The sequence below is a fragment of the Nomia melanderi genome, chromosome 1, assembly GCF_051020985.1.
Source record: "Nomia melanderi isolate GNS246 chromosome 1, iyNomMela1, whole genome shotgun sequence".
Classification (NCBI taxonomy): Eukaryota; Metazoa; Arthropoda; class Insecta; order Hymenoptera; family Halictidae; genus Nomia; species Nomia melanderi.
The window spans coordinates 34,401,928-34,417,169 of NC_134999.1; the positions used below are offsets into that span (position 1 = coordinate 34,401,928).

General features: G+C 49.6%; 1 long non-coding RNA gene across 2 annotated transcripts in view; it reads left to right on the plus strand.

Annotated features, from left to right (window-relative positions):
- LOC143175071 (uncharacterized) overlaps positions 1–14,009 on the plus strand; it is a 172,064-nt gene extending 158,055 nt beyond the window's left edge. For both annotated transcript variants that reach the window (XR_012999690.1, XR_012999691.1), the window contains exon 5: positions 12,295–14,009. This is a non-coding gene — a long non-coding RNA (uncharacterized LOC143175071). The remainder of the gene's footprint in view (positions 1–12,294) is intronic.
- The last annotated feature ends 1,233 nt before the right edge of the window (positions 14,010–15,242 follow it).

Consider the following 15,242-nt stretch of genomic DNA (forward strand, 5'->3'; position numbering starts at 1 on the left):
TCTTTTCACTCATTTCCTTCCAACGTCCCGCCTGCGTTTCCCTGTCGCCGTATTTTTCGCTTTTCCCCCCGTCCCCGGCGGCCCACTGTTTCGTGGCCGTATAAAGGATTACGTGTGTGGGTGCCCGGTGTCTTCCGCGCGTCGTCGCGTGTGGTCCGAGCGGCGGTGCAGCCGCCGCGCTGTGGAAAAAAGAGAGGCTCGAAGTCGAAGGTTCCGCGGCTCGTTATTCATCGACGTTCGGCTACGGCCTGTCAGCGGGCATTATTTACGGGTTTCGCGGCCGGGCGAACTATTAATTCGATCCGATGCAGGTGGTAAACGCGCGGACACCGGTCGGCGCGCTGCGGTGCGGTTTCTGCGCCACGGAAATCGAGATGGGAGGCGAGCACTCGCGAACGGAATTCGGGAAACGCAGTTCGGTAAATATGTGGATTGCCACGGGAATTAGTTAATTAATTGTTAGTGACTCTGTTATCGTTTACACTATTAAAGCGTTAAGCGCCACGGAAATCTTGATTATTTTTCCCTAGAGTTTTTGTGGCAAAGAGCAGGGATAATTATTAAGTATTTGCTGTTACAATCTTTGCATTGTACTATTATCAACCTGGTTACGTTATTAAATATTCTCATTCGACATCGGTTATCCTGCGTGCTACGATTGTTGTCAAGTAATTCAGAAGCGTCGCTCGATGAGAGCTTGTGTTAAATATTTTTACTCGACATCGATCGTATAATTATCGTGAAACACTTTGGAAGTATCACAACGGTGACAGTCAACATAAAGAATCTTCATTTTGTCGCAGGGAATATTCTCATTCCCAAAAGTCCATTATGCAAAAATCGGTGATCAAACTGCAGAAAGTCGCGGAAAACCTCCGGAAACCTCGTTGACCGGTGATCGTGTAAAGGGAGCACGGAGACGGGGGTTGAGCGATTCTCGCCGGAAGTATCGGGCGGCCGGAAGCCGTGCGCGCTTTGAAATGCGAAAGACGTGTTCCACGGCCACGGTGAAAGAAGAGGGACCGAGGGAACTCGCTCTCTCGCGCTCCGGAGGCGGGCGGCAGCTCTGCCGGAGTAACGTTGATCTAATAACGGGACAAACGTCGCGCGAATCGTGTCCCGGACGGGATTTCATTTCCTCCTCCCGTAGGATGAGCGGCCGCGGCCAGGAGGAGAAGAGGGAGACGGATGGAGGGCGAGCGAAGGAGGGCCGAGAGGGAGCCAGCGAAAAAGGGGGTGGGATGGAGAAAGAGGGAGGATCGATCCCGGCGCGGCAAACCCGTCTTTCGATAGCGTCGCCTCCAGCTAGTTGTCGAACAAAGCGTCCCGCCGCTTCGTGCAAGAATTCGCTCGACAGCCGCTTAGACTGTGAAGCGTGCGTCGCGGAACGGAGGGGGCGGGTCCCCGGGATTTACCAGGGAACTTCGAGTTCCATTCTCTACCTTTTGTGACAGTTTGGGAAATTACTCGCCGCGAAGAGAACGAGAACTATTTGGTATCAGTATGCGGACCGTGTGTGCGCGCGCGGACGCGCGTGGCGGGCAGGGTACGTGTGCGGCCGCGCGGCGGAACGGTAAACGTTGACCCAGTACTTATTGGATTCTATTATACTAAATAAATCGATGTCGCTCGCCGTGGTAAATACATTTTCATCGTGTGAGTTTCCCTCGTGCGCTCGGGAATCGGACTGTTTTGGAATTTTATTTAGAAGCGTCCCAGTTAACCCTTAACGGCCGAGAGCTCTTTTCGGAATGCTTGTCTGTAAGACGTTGCGTTACGGTAAATATGTTTTGTCAGTGATCGACGAATCAATATGTTGTAATATTTGATAAAGGAAACTACAGCGATGATGAACGAAATGAAAACTAAATTCGTTTCATGTCACCGTATTGGGGCATTTTGTTTTCTATGGCATAAGTGTACCTTTTTGCTGTTAGGGTTTAATGATAGAGAAGTAATATTCAATTCGGGATTGGACGAATTGATATTTGTTAAATCCTATTTGAAATATTCACCAAGATTCTAGCACGATGTTGTACGACAAGGGGTTAACATTTCTTTAGAATATTTACCTATCACGAATGAAACTGTTTATTCCCGAACTCCAGAGGGTTAAATTAGAAAACCGAGAGATCGATGAAGATCGTCGTTGAAGTCGCGAAGGGTTTCATTGGCGGAGGAATAAAATATTCTTATTTATGTTGGAGGAATAACGAAGAGAGAGCCTGTTGTCCGGGTTTAAAGGGACTCTCTCCTCCGACGAGGAAGTATCCGCTCGTCGGGTTCCATTGTCCGCTCGATTAAACCCTGAACAATCGTCCTAGTTTTGCCGAAGTTCGAAATTACCCCGGGGGACCGGGCGAAGGTTCGATCGGGAGCCGATCCGTGGACCGTAACAGGATTTCGGGGATACAATCGCGCGAATAACGCATTAGACGGAGCCGCGATAGGCGGGATGATGCAGCGGAGCCAGTGGCCCTGGGTTTCACGGATGAACGAGGGCGCCGGGCCCGGGCGTCGCACCGCCGGAAGTGCGTCTAATGCATCCGTCTGGGGTCACGCGTCATCTCGCTTCCGGCACGGCCATTACCTTCGGTAAAACGTTTCGCAAAGGGGAACCTCCACTTGCGACCGCGCCGCTCTTTCCGATTCCCGACGATGTTTCGAAGAGTCGCGCTTGATCCCGTGTATTACGACGTACGCTACTCAACACTAGATTTACGGACGTTTATTTTATACTTTATTCCATTGTTCCTAGAAAGTTACGTGCTCATTCATAGAAGTCGTAAAAGTTGTTGCTTCGAAACCAAAGTATTCGTATAATTGCACGAATCGAAATCGACTTAAACTGTTACTAAATAGTGTTGAAAGAATTCCGTCAAATTGACGGGTTCTGTAAATCTAGTGTTGATGGAAGTTTCATTTCGATCTGTGACTCGATGAGAACGTAATTACACTCGTTAATTCTATAGACATGTGGTTTTTAAGCTTTGAAGATTATAACTGTTAGAATTCAAAGATTGCTGGATATTCGAAGTAGATTTTGTTGATGAAGAGGAGAGAAGGATTTAGCCCTTTGACACAGATTTGACACAGTAAAAATTTGATATTTAATGTTGAATTTTATATAACGCCTTGATACGTAAAATAGGATAAAGTAGCTTTGTTCCTCCAGTTTCAAAGAATATCGTCTCGCCTCGTCGAAAAATGTTGAATATTTCTAGTAAGAAACATTCGAGTACAAAGGATTAGTAAATTCCGTTTATTCAGCGTTCGAGCGATACGTTTCAGTGATCCAAGTATTTTATATCTCGACGCGTTAAGTAAATATTAGCTTCGCGCGGGGGTTATTTGTAACGCGGTATAATTCGATCGAAAATCATCAAGCGATCCCATCGGCGCAACCGGCGCGTCCCGTTGATCGAGAATTGAAAAACGACGAATTAAATACCTACCAGGTGACACAATCGCGGAAGATGTCAAAGGGAAGTTTCAATTTCACATTGGCTGTGTGAAAGGATGAATAAATTTCTATTCGGTGGCTCGGGCGTACGCTGCGCCACGGTGAAATTTCGGTCCCTGTTACAGACGCACGCAATTTCAATCGACGGAATACGCGGGGACCTTTTCTGCTCGCGTTTCCATGGCGGCCGCGGCCCGAATTTCCGCGTGTAACGCGGCCAGAGGAAAAGGAACGGTGTCAAAACTGGCTCTCCTGTAAATTTTTCACGTTCGCCGGGCGCAATCAAGCCCGGCCGCCGGCCTTCCATTACCGGGAACAGCAAACACCGCTGTTTATGCATTCCGAATGAGGGAAACGGGGGGAGAAATTAAAATTCATCGTTCGACCCCGAAGATATCGATTGGTTCCCCGACTCCCGACGCTCGAACGGAGCAACCGCGATACGCGTTTCCGTGTCGCCGACCGAAAAACACTTTGTCCCGGTGCTTTCGATGGAAACCTTCGGAAATCGAGCCGGGACAACTAAAACTGATCATCTGTAATAATAAACTGCCGCGAAGAAAATCTGAGACGTTGAATATCCATCGAGAAGTTCCTCGCAAACTTTGCTGCTCATTGCCACGCTTCTCGTCGGAATACTTTAACTTCATCTTCGCTCTTCGATAATCGTTTGCACTTCTCTTAAAGGTAAAACGAGGATACCGATAATCTCCAATGGTATACATCTCCGTAGAAATCACAGTTCATGGTCGGGAAACTGAATAATTCCGCTTCTTGCGAGGCAAGGTCGCGCGAGTAAAAAGGGAAAGAGACTCCATGGGATCAGGAAGCGCGTAATGGTGGCCGTGTCGAAAAAAGATCCGCTCGCAGGAACGAGCCAATGGGACAAGAGCCCCTTTACCTTACGAGATTGGTCGGCGCATTGTTTTAAGGGAGGCCCGACGCATGCGTGATCCCATGCGTGGGAGGATCGACCAGAGTCCACGGCCCACGCTCCCTGAGGATCGTACCTCTCGATCCCGACAGATCCCACCAGTGTCACTGGGACTCTCCGTATGGGCCCAACATCTTTCTCCGGACAGTTTCATTTCGAACTATAAAAATCCACTTCCGTCGAATAATCGTTGAATCAACTGGAATACTCCTAAGATTCATTCTCTCGAGGATGATCTTCAACAATCGAACGTTTAATCTCATCCCGGAAGCCTAATTCGGCGCGCAGCGAGCTCTCCCGAGTAATTTCCCGGCTACTCTGGCGCAGGATTACTCGAGGGGCTAATTAGTACCAGTAAATAAGCGACGCAGCGGGAAAAATCACAGTCGATTAGCACCGTTCGGTGCTACAGCCACCGGGAGCAGTTAGGTCCTTAATCCTTGCCGGATGGTCCTGCGACGAGAAATCTCTTACTGTCCTCTTTCCGGCGTAAGCCGACGGAAGCAAAGGCTGCCGGGAGATAAATCGATAATCGGTACCCCGGTTTTTCGGGAGGCTTAAGCTGCGCGTCGCTTATTAGCGAAATCTCCCGGCGCGAGGCGGACACGGTGAGAAACGCGGGAGCAGGAAAGCAGCGCGGAGATGGATCGAGGGAAGGAACGCAGAGAGGGTGGTCGTGGAAAAGAAAGCCGGCCTTCGGCCGAGGAAAAAAAGCCGCGGAGAGGCGAGAGGGGGGGCACCTGCCTTCAAAAAGGCCGCCGACTTGATCCTAGCCGCCATTGTTACCCATGGTGCACCATACCGCGAAACAAATACAACCCATACAACGGCCCGGCGAGCGTAACTCGAAACACAGCCAGAGAACGTCCGTGAGATTAGCTCCGCTTAGCCACCACCTTTGCAGCTTCGCATCCCTTCCCTTCCTTTCTACCGTTCCTTTCTAACCCCGTCTGTTAACCCGAGATTTCGGATTTTTCAGTGATCTCCGCATAGTCGCCGCGGCATGGCGTGGTGGTATTAATACGTTGATTATCGCGGTGGTTGGTAATAATTGTATCCATTCATCCGTATGTATGATGGACTAAATGATGATATAACAAGCTTAAGATCGAGTATCAACGTGGTAAAGTAATCTAAAGTTTTCAACACTGGTACCGATTAATCGCAGGATTTTAGGGGCGGTATCAAAGGTGTCTATAAAGTTTCAATAGGATTTACTTTCTCTTGTTCCTTCTAACCTCTTCAGTTAATCCGGGATTTCGGATTTTTCAGTGATCTCTGCGTCCCTATATATGATGGACTAAATGATGGTATAACAAGCTTAAGATCGAGTATCAACGTGGTAAAGCAATCTAAAGATTTTAACATCGGTACCAATTAATCGCAGGATTTTAGGGGCGGTATCAAAGGTGTCTATAAAGTTTCACTAGGATTTACTTTCTCTTGTTCCCTTTTAACCTCTTCTGTTACCCCGAGATTTCGGAGTTTTCAGTGATCTCTGCATCCCTATATATGATGGACTAAATGATGGTATAATAAGCTTAAGATCGAGTATCAACGTGGTAAAGCGATCTAAAGTTTTTACCATTGGTACCAATTAATCGCAGGATTTTAGGGGCGGTATCAAAGGTGTCTATCAAGTTTCAAGTAATAGGATTTCCGTCGATTCGTTAACTACGACACTTGAGGCAATTAGCCCGCCATATCTCGCCGACCGCACACCCCCTCCTTTCCATACCCATTGTCGCCGGGCACAGGTCGCACGAGCCAACCAACTAAGTCGCTTCTTTCTCCGGCAACCCCCTAGACGTCTGGTACCATTGAATCCCGCGTTCCCCGTAATTTATTCTCTCCGTGACTGAATCGCCGTTAATCGGCATATCGGATTTTCACATTGGCGCGTCTAAGGGCTCGCGGGGTCGAGCGTTGCGCGTTTTAAAAAGGGCCACGCATGAAAATCATCCCCGGCGCGGTTATTGTTCCATCGTGGAATAATGGCCGACTACTTCCGGGGGGCCGACAATGCTCGGCGACCGAAACCCGCGAAGATTAACCGGCATTTCGCGGTGCGAGACTGCTCGAGCGAGAAATAACCAAGAGCGCAAAGAACCAAGGACCAAGAAGGAGGAACGCGGGGCCGCGGCCGGGGGCTCTGCGGGGGCGGGGGTCACGGCATTTGTTTAAATTCGAGCGACTTTCGTCGGCACTGAATGGAGCCGTGGTTTTGTGCATTATGCTTGTCGTCGTCGTCGTCGTCGTCGTCGTCGTCGTCAGGCCCGTACGAAAAATTCTCCGCGGCGGCGAAAGGGGGTCTGGAGAAAGGGGCCGAAGAAAGGGTGAAGAACGAAGAAAGGTGGTAGACGGGGGCGCGGGGGCAAAGGAGCGGGGAGAGAAATTTGGAGAAAGAGAGTGCCCAGTCGCGCTCTTACGGTGAACGATAAAAGATTTCTCCCGGCTGCTGCCGGGCTGCGACTGACTGACTGACTGGGTTGCTTGACTGGCTCTGCTCCGCTGGTCCCGGCGAAATTTCGTTGAGAGTGGCCCGGGCCGGGGGTGAAAAACCCCCGAAAGCGGAATAAAAAAAAAATATATATATATATATATATACACAGGTACACTCGCAGGGCGACGCCGTGTAGGCACTTAAAAAAAAACAAACACCCACACCCGCGCACGGCCGTGCACGTAAATACACATCGAGGAGGAGAAGAATCGACTGGAGGCATTCAACTGCTGAACGAAACAACAATTCGGTCGTCCAATTAATCGCGAACAAACGCGCACGCTGAGAAGCGAAACGCGCGCGATTCGAGGAATCGAATGGGCCGAGTCGAGCCGCGCGCCAGCTTTCCTGTATGCGAATGTGTGCATGTGTTTGTTTTTTCTTTTTCCCTTTTTTTTGCCTTCCACCCTGAATGGACCAATCGGCAAGGTTCCTGGCCGAGCTCCGGTTAGTTTTTTCGTCACCCTCTTCGCTCGTCGGTGTGAGTTACACGGCGGAGTTCAGCGATTCCAGACGGAAAACCGTCCCTTCGACGCCCGGTATCGGCGGCGATGTGAATCGGTTGTCTTCCCTGCGGTTCGAGGCTACCGGGGGCAGAGGTTAAACATCGTTGAAAGGAGGACAGACGAGAAATGGGCTCCTCGGGAGTCGCTGCGCCGAGATTTCCCTGCGTTTCTGCGGCGGTCATTCGATATTTCGAAGAGGATCCACGGCGGAGGGTGGAGGAAAGATAGACGAGGACAGGACATTAATAAGCGTAATATATTAGGGAGTCCTTTGTGAGCAGCGAGCGTCTTTCAGCCGCGCGTCAAGCCGAATCCTGGCGGGCCGAGGTCCGCGTTGGAACGAGAGCCCGAGCCGTGGATCCTCTCTCCTCGCCGAGGAGAGAGAGACGGAGGCTACGGGCTGGCCGGGCAAAAGGCCGAGGGAGGAAGGGAGGAAAGGGCGATCCGCAGCGTGCAGGTTATATATGCGCGCGGAGAGAGCCCAACGGGATTCAAAACCATCCGGCATCCGGGCTCGAGACAAATGTGTTCCACGGCGCGAGACAAAACGCGTGACTCGTCGTCGTCATTCGTTAAGCCGTTTTCAGGATGGAAACGGCGACAGGAAAGGGAGGGGCGGCTTGTGTTCGGGACCAATGAAACCTCCGGCTGAAAGACACCTCCTTCTGCATTCCTTCGTCTTCTCTGCGGCGTCGCGCGTCATTACTCAAGAGGAATACGTGTCGCGAAGGACATTCCTTAGGCTTTCAAAAAGGTGTCGAAGGGGCTACGCCTGGAGCGTGGGCAGAATATATTTTCGTGGCCGCGAGCGGCCGGTGGGGGCTGTCTTCGTTGGGCCAATCGAATTCGGTGGAGGAGCGCGAGGATGCGTTGTCAGTGTTCGCTGTATGAACTGGGTAGCTTAATTTTTCTGCTAGCCGTCAGTTTTCGTTGGGACGTTAGACGATGGAACGTCATCGCCAATAGATCCATGCCGCTAACTCCTTGGCGTACTATTTACTTTCGAAGCTCGTGTATTCTACAACAATTTGGAAGAATTGCAAGAAAATTGTCCATTCAAGCGGAAGTCTCATTTGAAGATAATACATTGATAATAGCAAGATAGCTGTTTGCTTTCATCCACGGGCAATGAACATTGATTGTTACTAAATTAGTCTAATCTTCATCACGAGTCACTCGTCATTGTACGGCGAGGGAACCTCTGGAACTGACTCGACTGTTCGAATGTTTTCGTATTAGGTTATGAAAGAGACATTTCTCGAGGATTCAATCACTAATATTTTCAGTTATTCCCGAAGTTGCCGGTTCCCGCGATAAAGTAGCAAACGCTAACAGTCAGCGAGGGGGTGGAGAAGGTGCGGCGTCGGCTCGTAGATCGGCCGGGCGGGGGGCGAACTGGCGGTAGGGCCATCCTCGAATAACGCGGAGCGTAACACGTGGGCGCAGAGTGCCCGGAGAGAAGATAAACGGATTACGGGCGCTTTGTGTCAACGTGATCCGCTTGCCGTGCACCCGAATCCCGGTACCGTGCTCGCCGTCCGCTCCTCCTCAATGGGATATTACGCGCTCCAATGCTGGTAACACTGTTCGGTCTGCAGGATGTCGCTTCGACTGATAACCAATTTTCATTACTGTTAATTTAGGGGCCTGCAGTTGCCGCCGCGACACGGCGCGACGCGATGCGATGCGATGCGACGCAACCCGCCGCGAGCGTTCTCCCCGCCGTCTACCCGTCCGCGGGCGGCCGCCTCCTCTCTCGAACCGCGTTAACGATCTCTGCCTCCGGAAAATTGCGATTTCGATGTTCGCCGGACGAGAGCGTCCCGGGCTGCGCGAGGGGATTTCGTGCGCGGGGATTTCGACCAGGAAATTGTCGCGTTTGTTCCTTTGACCCGGCGCTCGTTACCCCGTCCTGATCAACCGAGAATCCAATTTCTTTTTTGTGAAAGGAAAACCAACTCCGGCGCAACCGCGCGATCTTTTATAATCCACGAGGATTCAAAAGGTTAATTCCGCTGTGGCCTATAGTCTTCGAGTCCTCCGTCTCCTCTGCGGCGTAAACAGCGCATCGGCGGCCGGTGCTTTCCATAGGAGTAGCGCGCAACTTCCGCTCGAACAACTGAATCCTCGTTCTGTCACGCGACAAGGTGACCCAGTCAGCCTTGCTCGATGACAGGGACGAGGCCATTGTGCGGCACGGGATCGGCAGTAATCGGCGTCTAACAGTCTCTCCTGGCTGGAGATCAGATCGAGCAAGAGACACGTCGAGGGAGAATCCGCGCAGAGCCGCGCTGCGAGGTAGAAGAGGGGCCGGGGGGGTGTCCCCTCGTGCGGATCCATCGCAGACGCATTCCCTTCGCGGAGGATATCTCATCATTGTGCTCGCCCCTTAATCAACAGCTCCCTGCCGTCCTCCGTGGCCGTTCGATGCTTATTGATATAACCCACCCCCCGGCTCGACCTCCCTTCGCAACCACATATGAGCCACGCCGGTATCTACCGGATGTCCTGGAAGTATCGTGAGTACCGCTGAACCGCTGGTCCACCGAGTTAACTGGGGTAATCAATTAATCAAATAAAACTAGTCCCTTCTCGCCACCGTTCCAATCGGATTAACCCTTTGCACGCCAGAGGCACCTCTCAATCGCCAAATGATTTGACACAGCAAAACTGTAAATTTGAATATTTAATATTAAACTTTGTATAATGCATCAATGTACGACATATTGAAAGAAACTAGTTCTCTTCCTCGATGCATGTGAGATTTCATTCAATCTAAGAAAATGTCATCTGTATCTCATTAGAAAATATTGAACATTTCCGGTAGAAAACTTCTGGAGTGCAAAGGGTTGAGATTCTATCCTCCCCACTATATTCTCGTTTTAGCTACTCGTCACCGAAGTAACTATCACAGTTCGAATTATTCACTCTTACCGGTAGTATCATACGATAATAAGATTCACCCTCGAGTTTCAAAATCGCAAACATTCTCTTCTATAGTCAACCGTTCCCAAGTGTCTCCCGTTGATCGTCAACTGTAAATATAAATCCATAGATCTCGATCCTCGGATTGCGCGTAAAAAAATAACATATCCGAATGTTCGAGGCAGGTCGCACGGTGGCTAATAATCGGCCGTGTATCAGCAGTAGAGGAGAGATCCCGCCGAAATTTCATATTCAATAAGCAATATTTGTTTCGTTATTAATACGTGTCGAATATAACGGGGCGTAGCACGCGCGCGGACCCGTACACAGCCGCGCGGCCGCTGAATGGGGCGTGTTTCATGCGGCCACCACGAGATATTTGCATGACAACGGGGGCTGCGCGGCACGTATGCATCCCTGTCCCCGGTACTCGCTAATTAGCCGGTACCACATACCGGCGCGGATTAACGAGAATATTGCATTTTTAATAGAGCTCGCCCTCCTCGCCCCCCGCGGCGACCGCCGACCGGGTCGAGGGAGGCGGCGGTGATTTCAACGACCCGCGCGCGCGGCTCGTCGCCAGTTAAGGATCAGCGCGAGGACTTTGATGTCCTTCTTTCGCGTGCTCCGCGAGGATTTATCGAAAAGGAATTCGAGCGGGGAAAAGTGGGGCAGAATCGCGAACATTGTAGATTTCTCTTTGTATCATAGAATCGAGTGACGAAAGCGACTTCGAACAAGACTAGATCTTTTCGTTGAACCTTAGAGAATAATTAAAGTGTAAGTAATAAATAGAATGATAAGATAAAGTAAAATAAAATGACGATTCTTATTGGAAAATATCGATTTCGTAGGTTTTCTTAGGTGTTTTAAGGATTCTGATTAAGTGTATTAGGTATTTAATAAATCTTCCTCTGCATTTCATGAAGTTTCTTTATGCAGGATATAGAATAGTACAATGTTTCTGACATAGAATATTTCTCTAGAATATTTATTAAATTGAATGTTCCCTTTCGAAGGAGTTAATCGAAGAATCATCCGATTCTTTCCGGAAAATATTGTTTTCCTAGGTTTCCTTAGGCGTTCTTTAGAGGATTTTGATTAGGATTTGTATATTAGGTATTCAATAAAGCTTCCTCTGCATTTCAATGAAGTTTCTCTATGCAGAATATTTCTCCATGCGGAATATTTCTGACATAGAATATTTCTCCATGCAGAATATTTCTGACATAGAATATTTCTCTGGACCGTTTAATAAACTGAGTGTTCCCTTTCGTAGGAATTGATCAAAGAATCATCATCTGATAGAAGACAGTCTTTCCGAAGTGGCTCGGTTTTCTACGCTCGCTAATTGCGGAGGCCAGTCTGGCAGAATTCGAGTGTTTTTTCCGGCCTTTTTGGACGGGATGCGATCGAGCCCGCGAAAGGCTTGCTCGCCGACCGAATATATTTTCCTGCAGAGCGGTAGGGATCGATTTAGAGGCTCAAAGAAAATCCCGCGTGCATCCCTGGGGTCCAGGTCGGTAGTCGGTTCTCTGCTTGCCCGTCCGCTCGACTAGCTCCGCTGATTGCTGCTGCATCTTTGATGACCTCGTCCAGACAGAGAAGAGGGTGAGAGGATCGGGGCCACCCCTGCACGGAATGCTGTGCAAAGAGTGAAACGTTGAGATTGATATTTTAACAGACGGATTACGTAAGAAGGGACCCGGTTGGCGTGGCGTGTGGGTGGAGAGGGGGCTCAAGTGGTTTGCCTCTGCGAATAGGGTGCACCGAGGAAAGCGGATCTCGGCTGGCCACCCGTTGATGAATCTTTCAGGGGACCCTGACACGATATTTAACAGATCGCGCTCTATCAGCCCGGCACAGGCGTAACCTTACGAATCTGCCTTGCCATCTACGACTATCTTCACAGGTACCACCATCAATCTTTTTTGCTAACTGATCGTTCCTTGTTTGTTTCCAGATAAAAGCCAGCCACGCGCCAGCTCCTGGGAATCTCTGTTCATCGGTGAGCGATACATCAACTGATACACAGGGTGTTTCGGTCGACTTGCGTATCACTTGAGCGTCCTATCGAGAGAGCCTTCGGCACGCTCTCTAGATCTCGAAGAATATTTCAGCCGCTCGTTTGTACCAGAGCGTCCACTTCAATCTCCTCCACGTCAGACTTAAAAATTGAAAGTTGACTTTCATGGCGCATCGCGCGGTACCTTCCTCTAAGAATTCTCTTGTAACTCTCTTATTTGCTTGAGGAGATTAAAACAGGACAGCGCAGTTTTCGTTTCGCGTCGTCTCCAACGCATGCACCTCCTTTCCTATTGCTCAAGCAGACCGAAACACTCGGTATTAACGCTTGAACAGGGCCAGAACTTGGACTAGATTCCTGTTGAATCGAGTACCGAGCGCGGACTCGGTAGCGTTTCGAAACTTTATACAGCCGTCTACCTAAACTGTCTTCAGTTTAGGATCAACCGTCAGGATGCTCTGAGTCTGGTCCGTCTTCTGTCCCCGTTCGCTCTCGCCTATTAATTTTGTCACGAGCGTCGGCCGCTAACGTCGCGAGCCGGCCATGAAAAATCACCAGGGAACGGTTCCCGTCGCACACCTGCGCGAGATCGAAGGTGTAGGTCTTCGCCGGCGGCGAAATCAAAGCGGGATTTCGCCTCGCTCCGCGCGCCGCCTTGTTCGTCCGTGATCCTCATTGGTTTCCAGCTCTGCACACAGAGCGGAGGAGCTCGTACGCGTTACGACGAGGCGTTATTAATCGATTCGTCGCTGCCCGACCTTGGCTGGAGATCCCGAAATCCAGTCCAGATGTAAATCGCGTGGGTGGCTTCCATTAATCATCGCGTATTTAATTTACAATCTACGGCCACGCCGAAAATTCCGGTCCAGATCCGAGGCTGTGATCTTCGCGAGAGGAAAGTTAGCCTTGGCTAAGCATGCGCGAAGCGTTCCGGTTCCATCATAAACGTCCGTTTATACGAAGTCACGATCATTCGGTGATCTCTCCTCGTTCCATTCGGACGAAGAATTGCGTAAGACTAACGTAGCATCGTCCAGCGAATTCGTTTGTCGCGAATTCTGTAGGCCTAGTTTCGCATGGAGCTAGTTTTTCATTAGAAATCGAGATCTATGGACAGTGCGAGAACAAAAGGAACGCAACGCGGGTGTGTTATTAATAACCGATAATTTGATACGTCCCCAGACGTATCCATCGTTCAGCGTGGTCTCGATTCTCCTTCGAGCCTCGATACTCCTCGACACATATGTATCAAGCATACCTCTAACGATCGATCCGACCTGTAGACGGCCTCGTCTCTCGCTCTGTCGTGTATGTATGTATGTATATACTGATCACGCGGGGACTCGAACGAAACGATGCCACTGATCCGTTTTTGCTCGCGTTGACGTGTACCGTATTTCTTGAGACACCGATATTTATTCCGCCCGGACCGTTCCCCCGGGAACGAGCTCCTTATTTCGCGAGTGGAGCTCGTTTCTCTCGATAAAACTTCGGAGCGAACGCGCAAGGACGATTCTATTAGCCCGCTATCAAGGATGTACACGCAACAGCTTAGCACATAGCTGCGTCTGCATAGGTGCTCTTATCGCAGTACGTGTTCGGCGTTCGAGCAGGAGGAGATACCACGATACCGCTGGTAATAGTTTGGTAATTTATCTGTCGTGTCATTTGTACGTGTTCTTTAAATTCATGAATAAACGCATTTGCTACGATACCGCGTATTTTAGTTATTCCTTCCTTCGCCTGTTACCATTACTCCTTTCGATATCGAACTTCCGCTTCCCTTACTGTAAGTGAGATGCTTTGGAAGTTTACGCTACTGACAGTTTGTAGGATTTTAATAGCACAACATCAATAGTATAGTTCTCTTTGTGACCTTGGAACTCTAACGTGTCGATTAGAAAAATGCAAAATAAGGAGATTAATTGCCATCTTAATCATGTTCTTCTAGTAGGTAGCAGAGACTTATGGGATATCTTATCGTAGTATTTTCCTAATCAGCAGTTTAGAATTCCAAGGTCAAATGGGGGAACTCTATTAACTCCTTTCGAAATCTGCATGAAAAATGGAACTCTAACGTCTTTAACACTTTTGAGAATTAGATTGACGAATCTCCATATTTTGCATTTTTCTTTACAGCATTCTAGAGCTTTAAAATTTTGAACGAAAGTGACTAAAATATTATTATAGAACTCAAGTTTCTAGACTCGAGAGAGGCCTCTTATGCATCGTTCGTTGCTCGTTTCGGTCGCAGTTCATCGCACGACTGTCGTCGCCCCACTGAGCGGCGTGCAGAGAATGCTCCCAATAAATACCGGTGTTAATGAATCGCTGATTGGTTGCGCGCGATGTGTTTCGACGGCAATTTATTCCCCGCAGCCTCGAGGCCGCAAGAGGAGAACATTTTCCGCGGCGGAAGTGGTCGCGGCGCGGCCGTGACAACGCGATGGCGTAAAATCTCTCGAGAGGCCGCCTTAAATATTGTAGGATCTCATTAAAAACGGCCGCTTCGACGCGCCGTTGAATAATGACGCTATTCCCCGCGGTGAATTCGTGACAGCGACGCCGTGACTGGCTGTCGTCAAATAAGCCGCCGCTCAAAGGCCCGTATTAAACAATATTATTATTAAACAACGCGTCGAGCGTAGCCTCGTCGAAGAGAAATTGTTCGCGACCATTCCGGTGGCAATTCTTCCTCCGCGCACCGCTCCCAACGGCGTCTGATCGATTGCCACCTACCGAAACCTATGACCCTTCGGTAAGGAGCTCGAGTAAAATGCAACCTGTAAACAATATAATTATAACGGACTCACTCGAGATCACTTATCGGAGATATCAAGGATTATCAACCTGCGCTCTCGCGCGGAACGAGATAGTGAATCGAC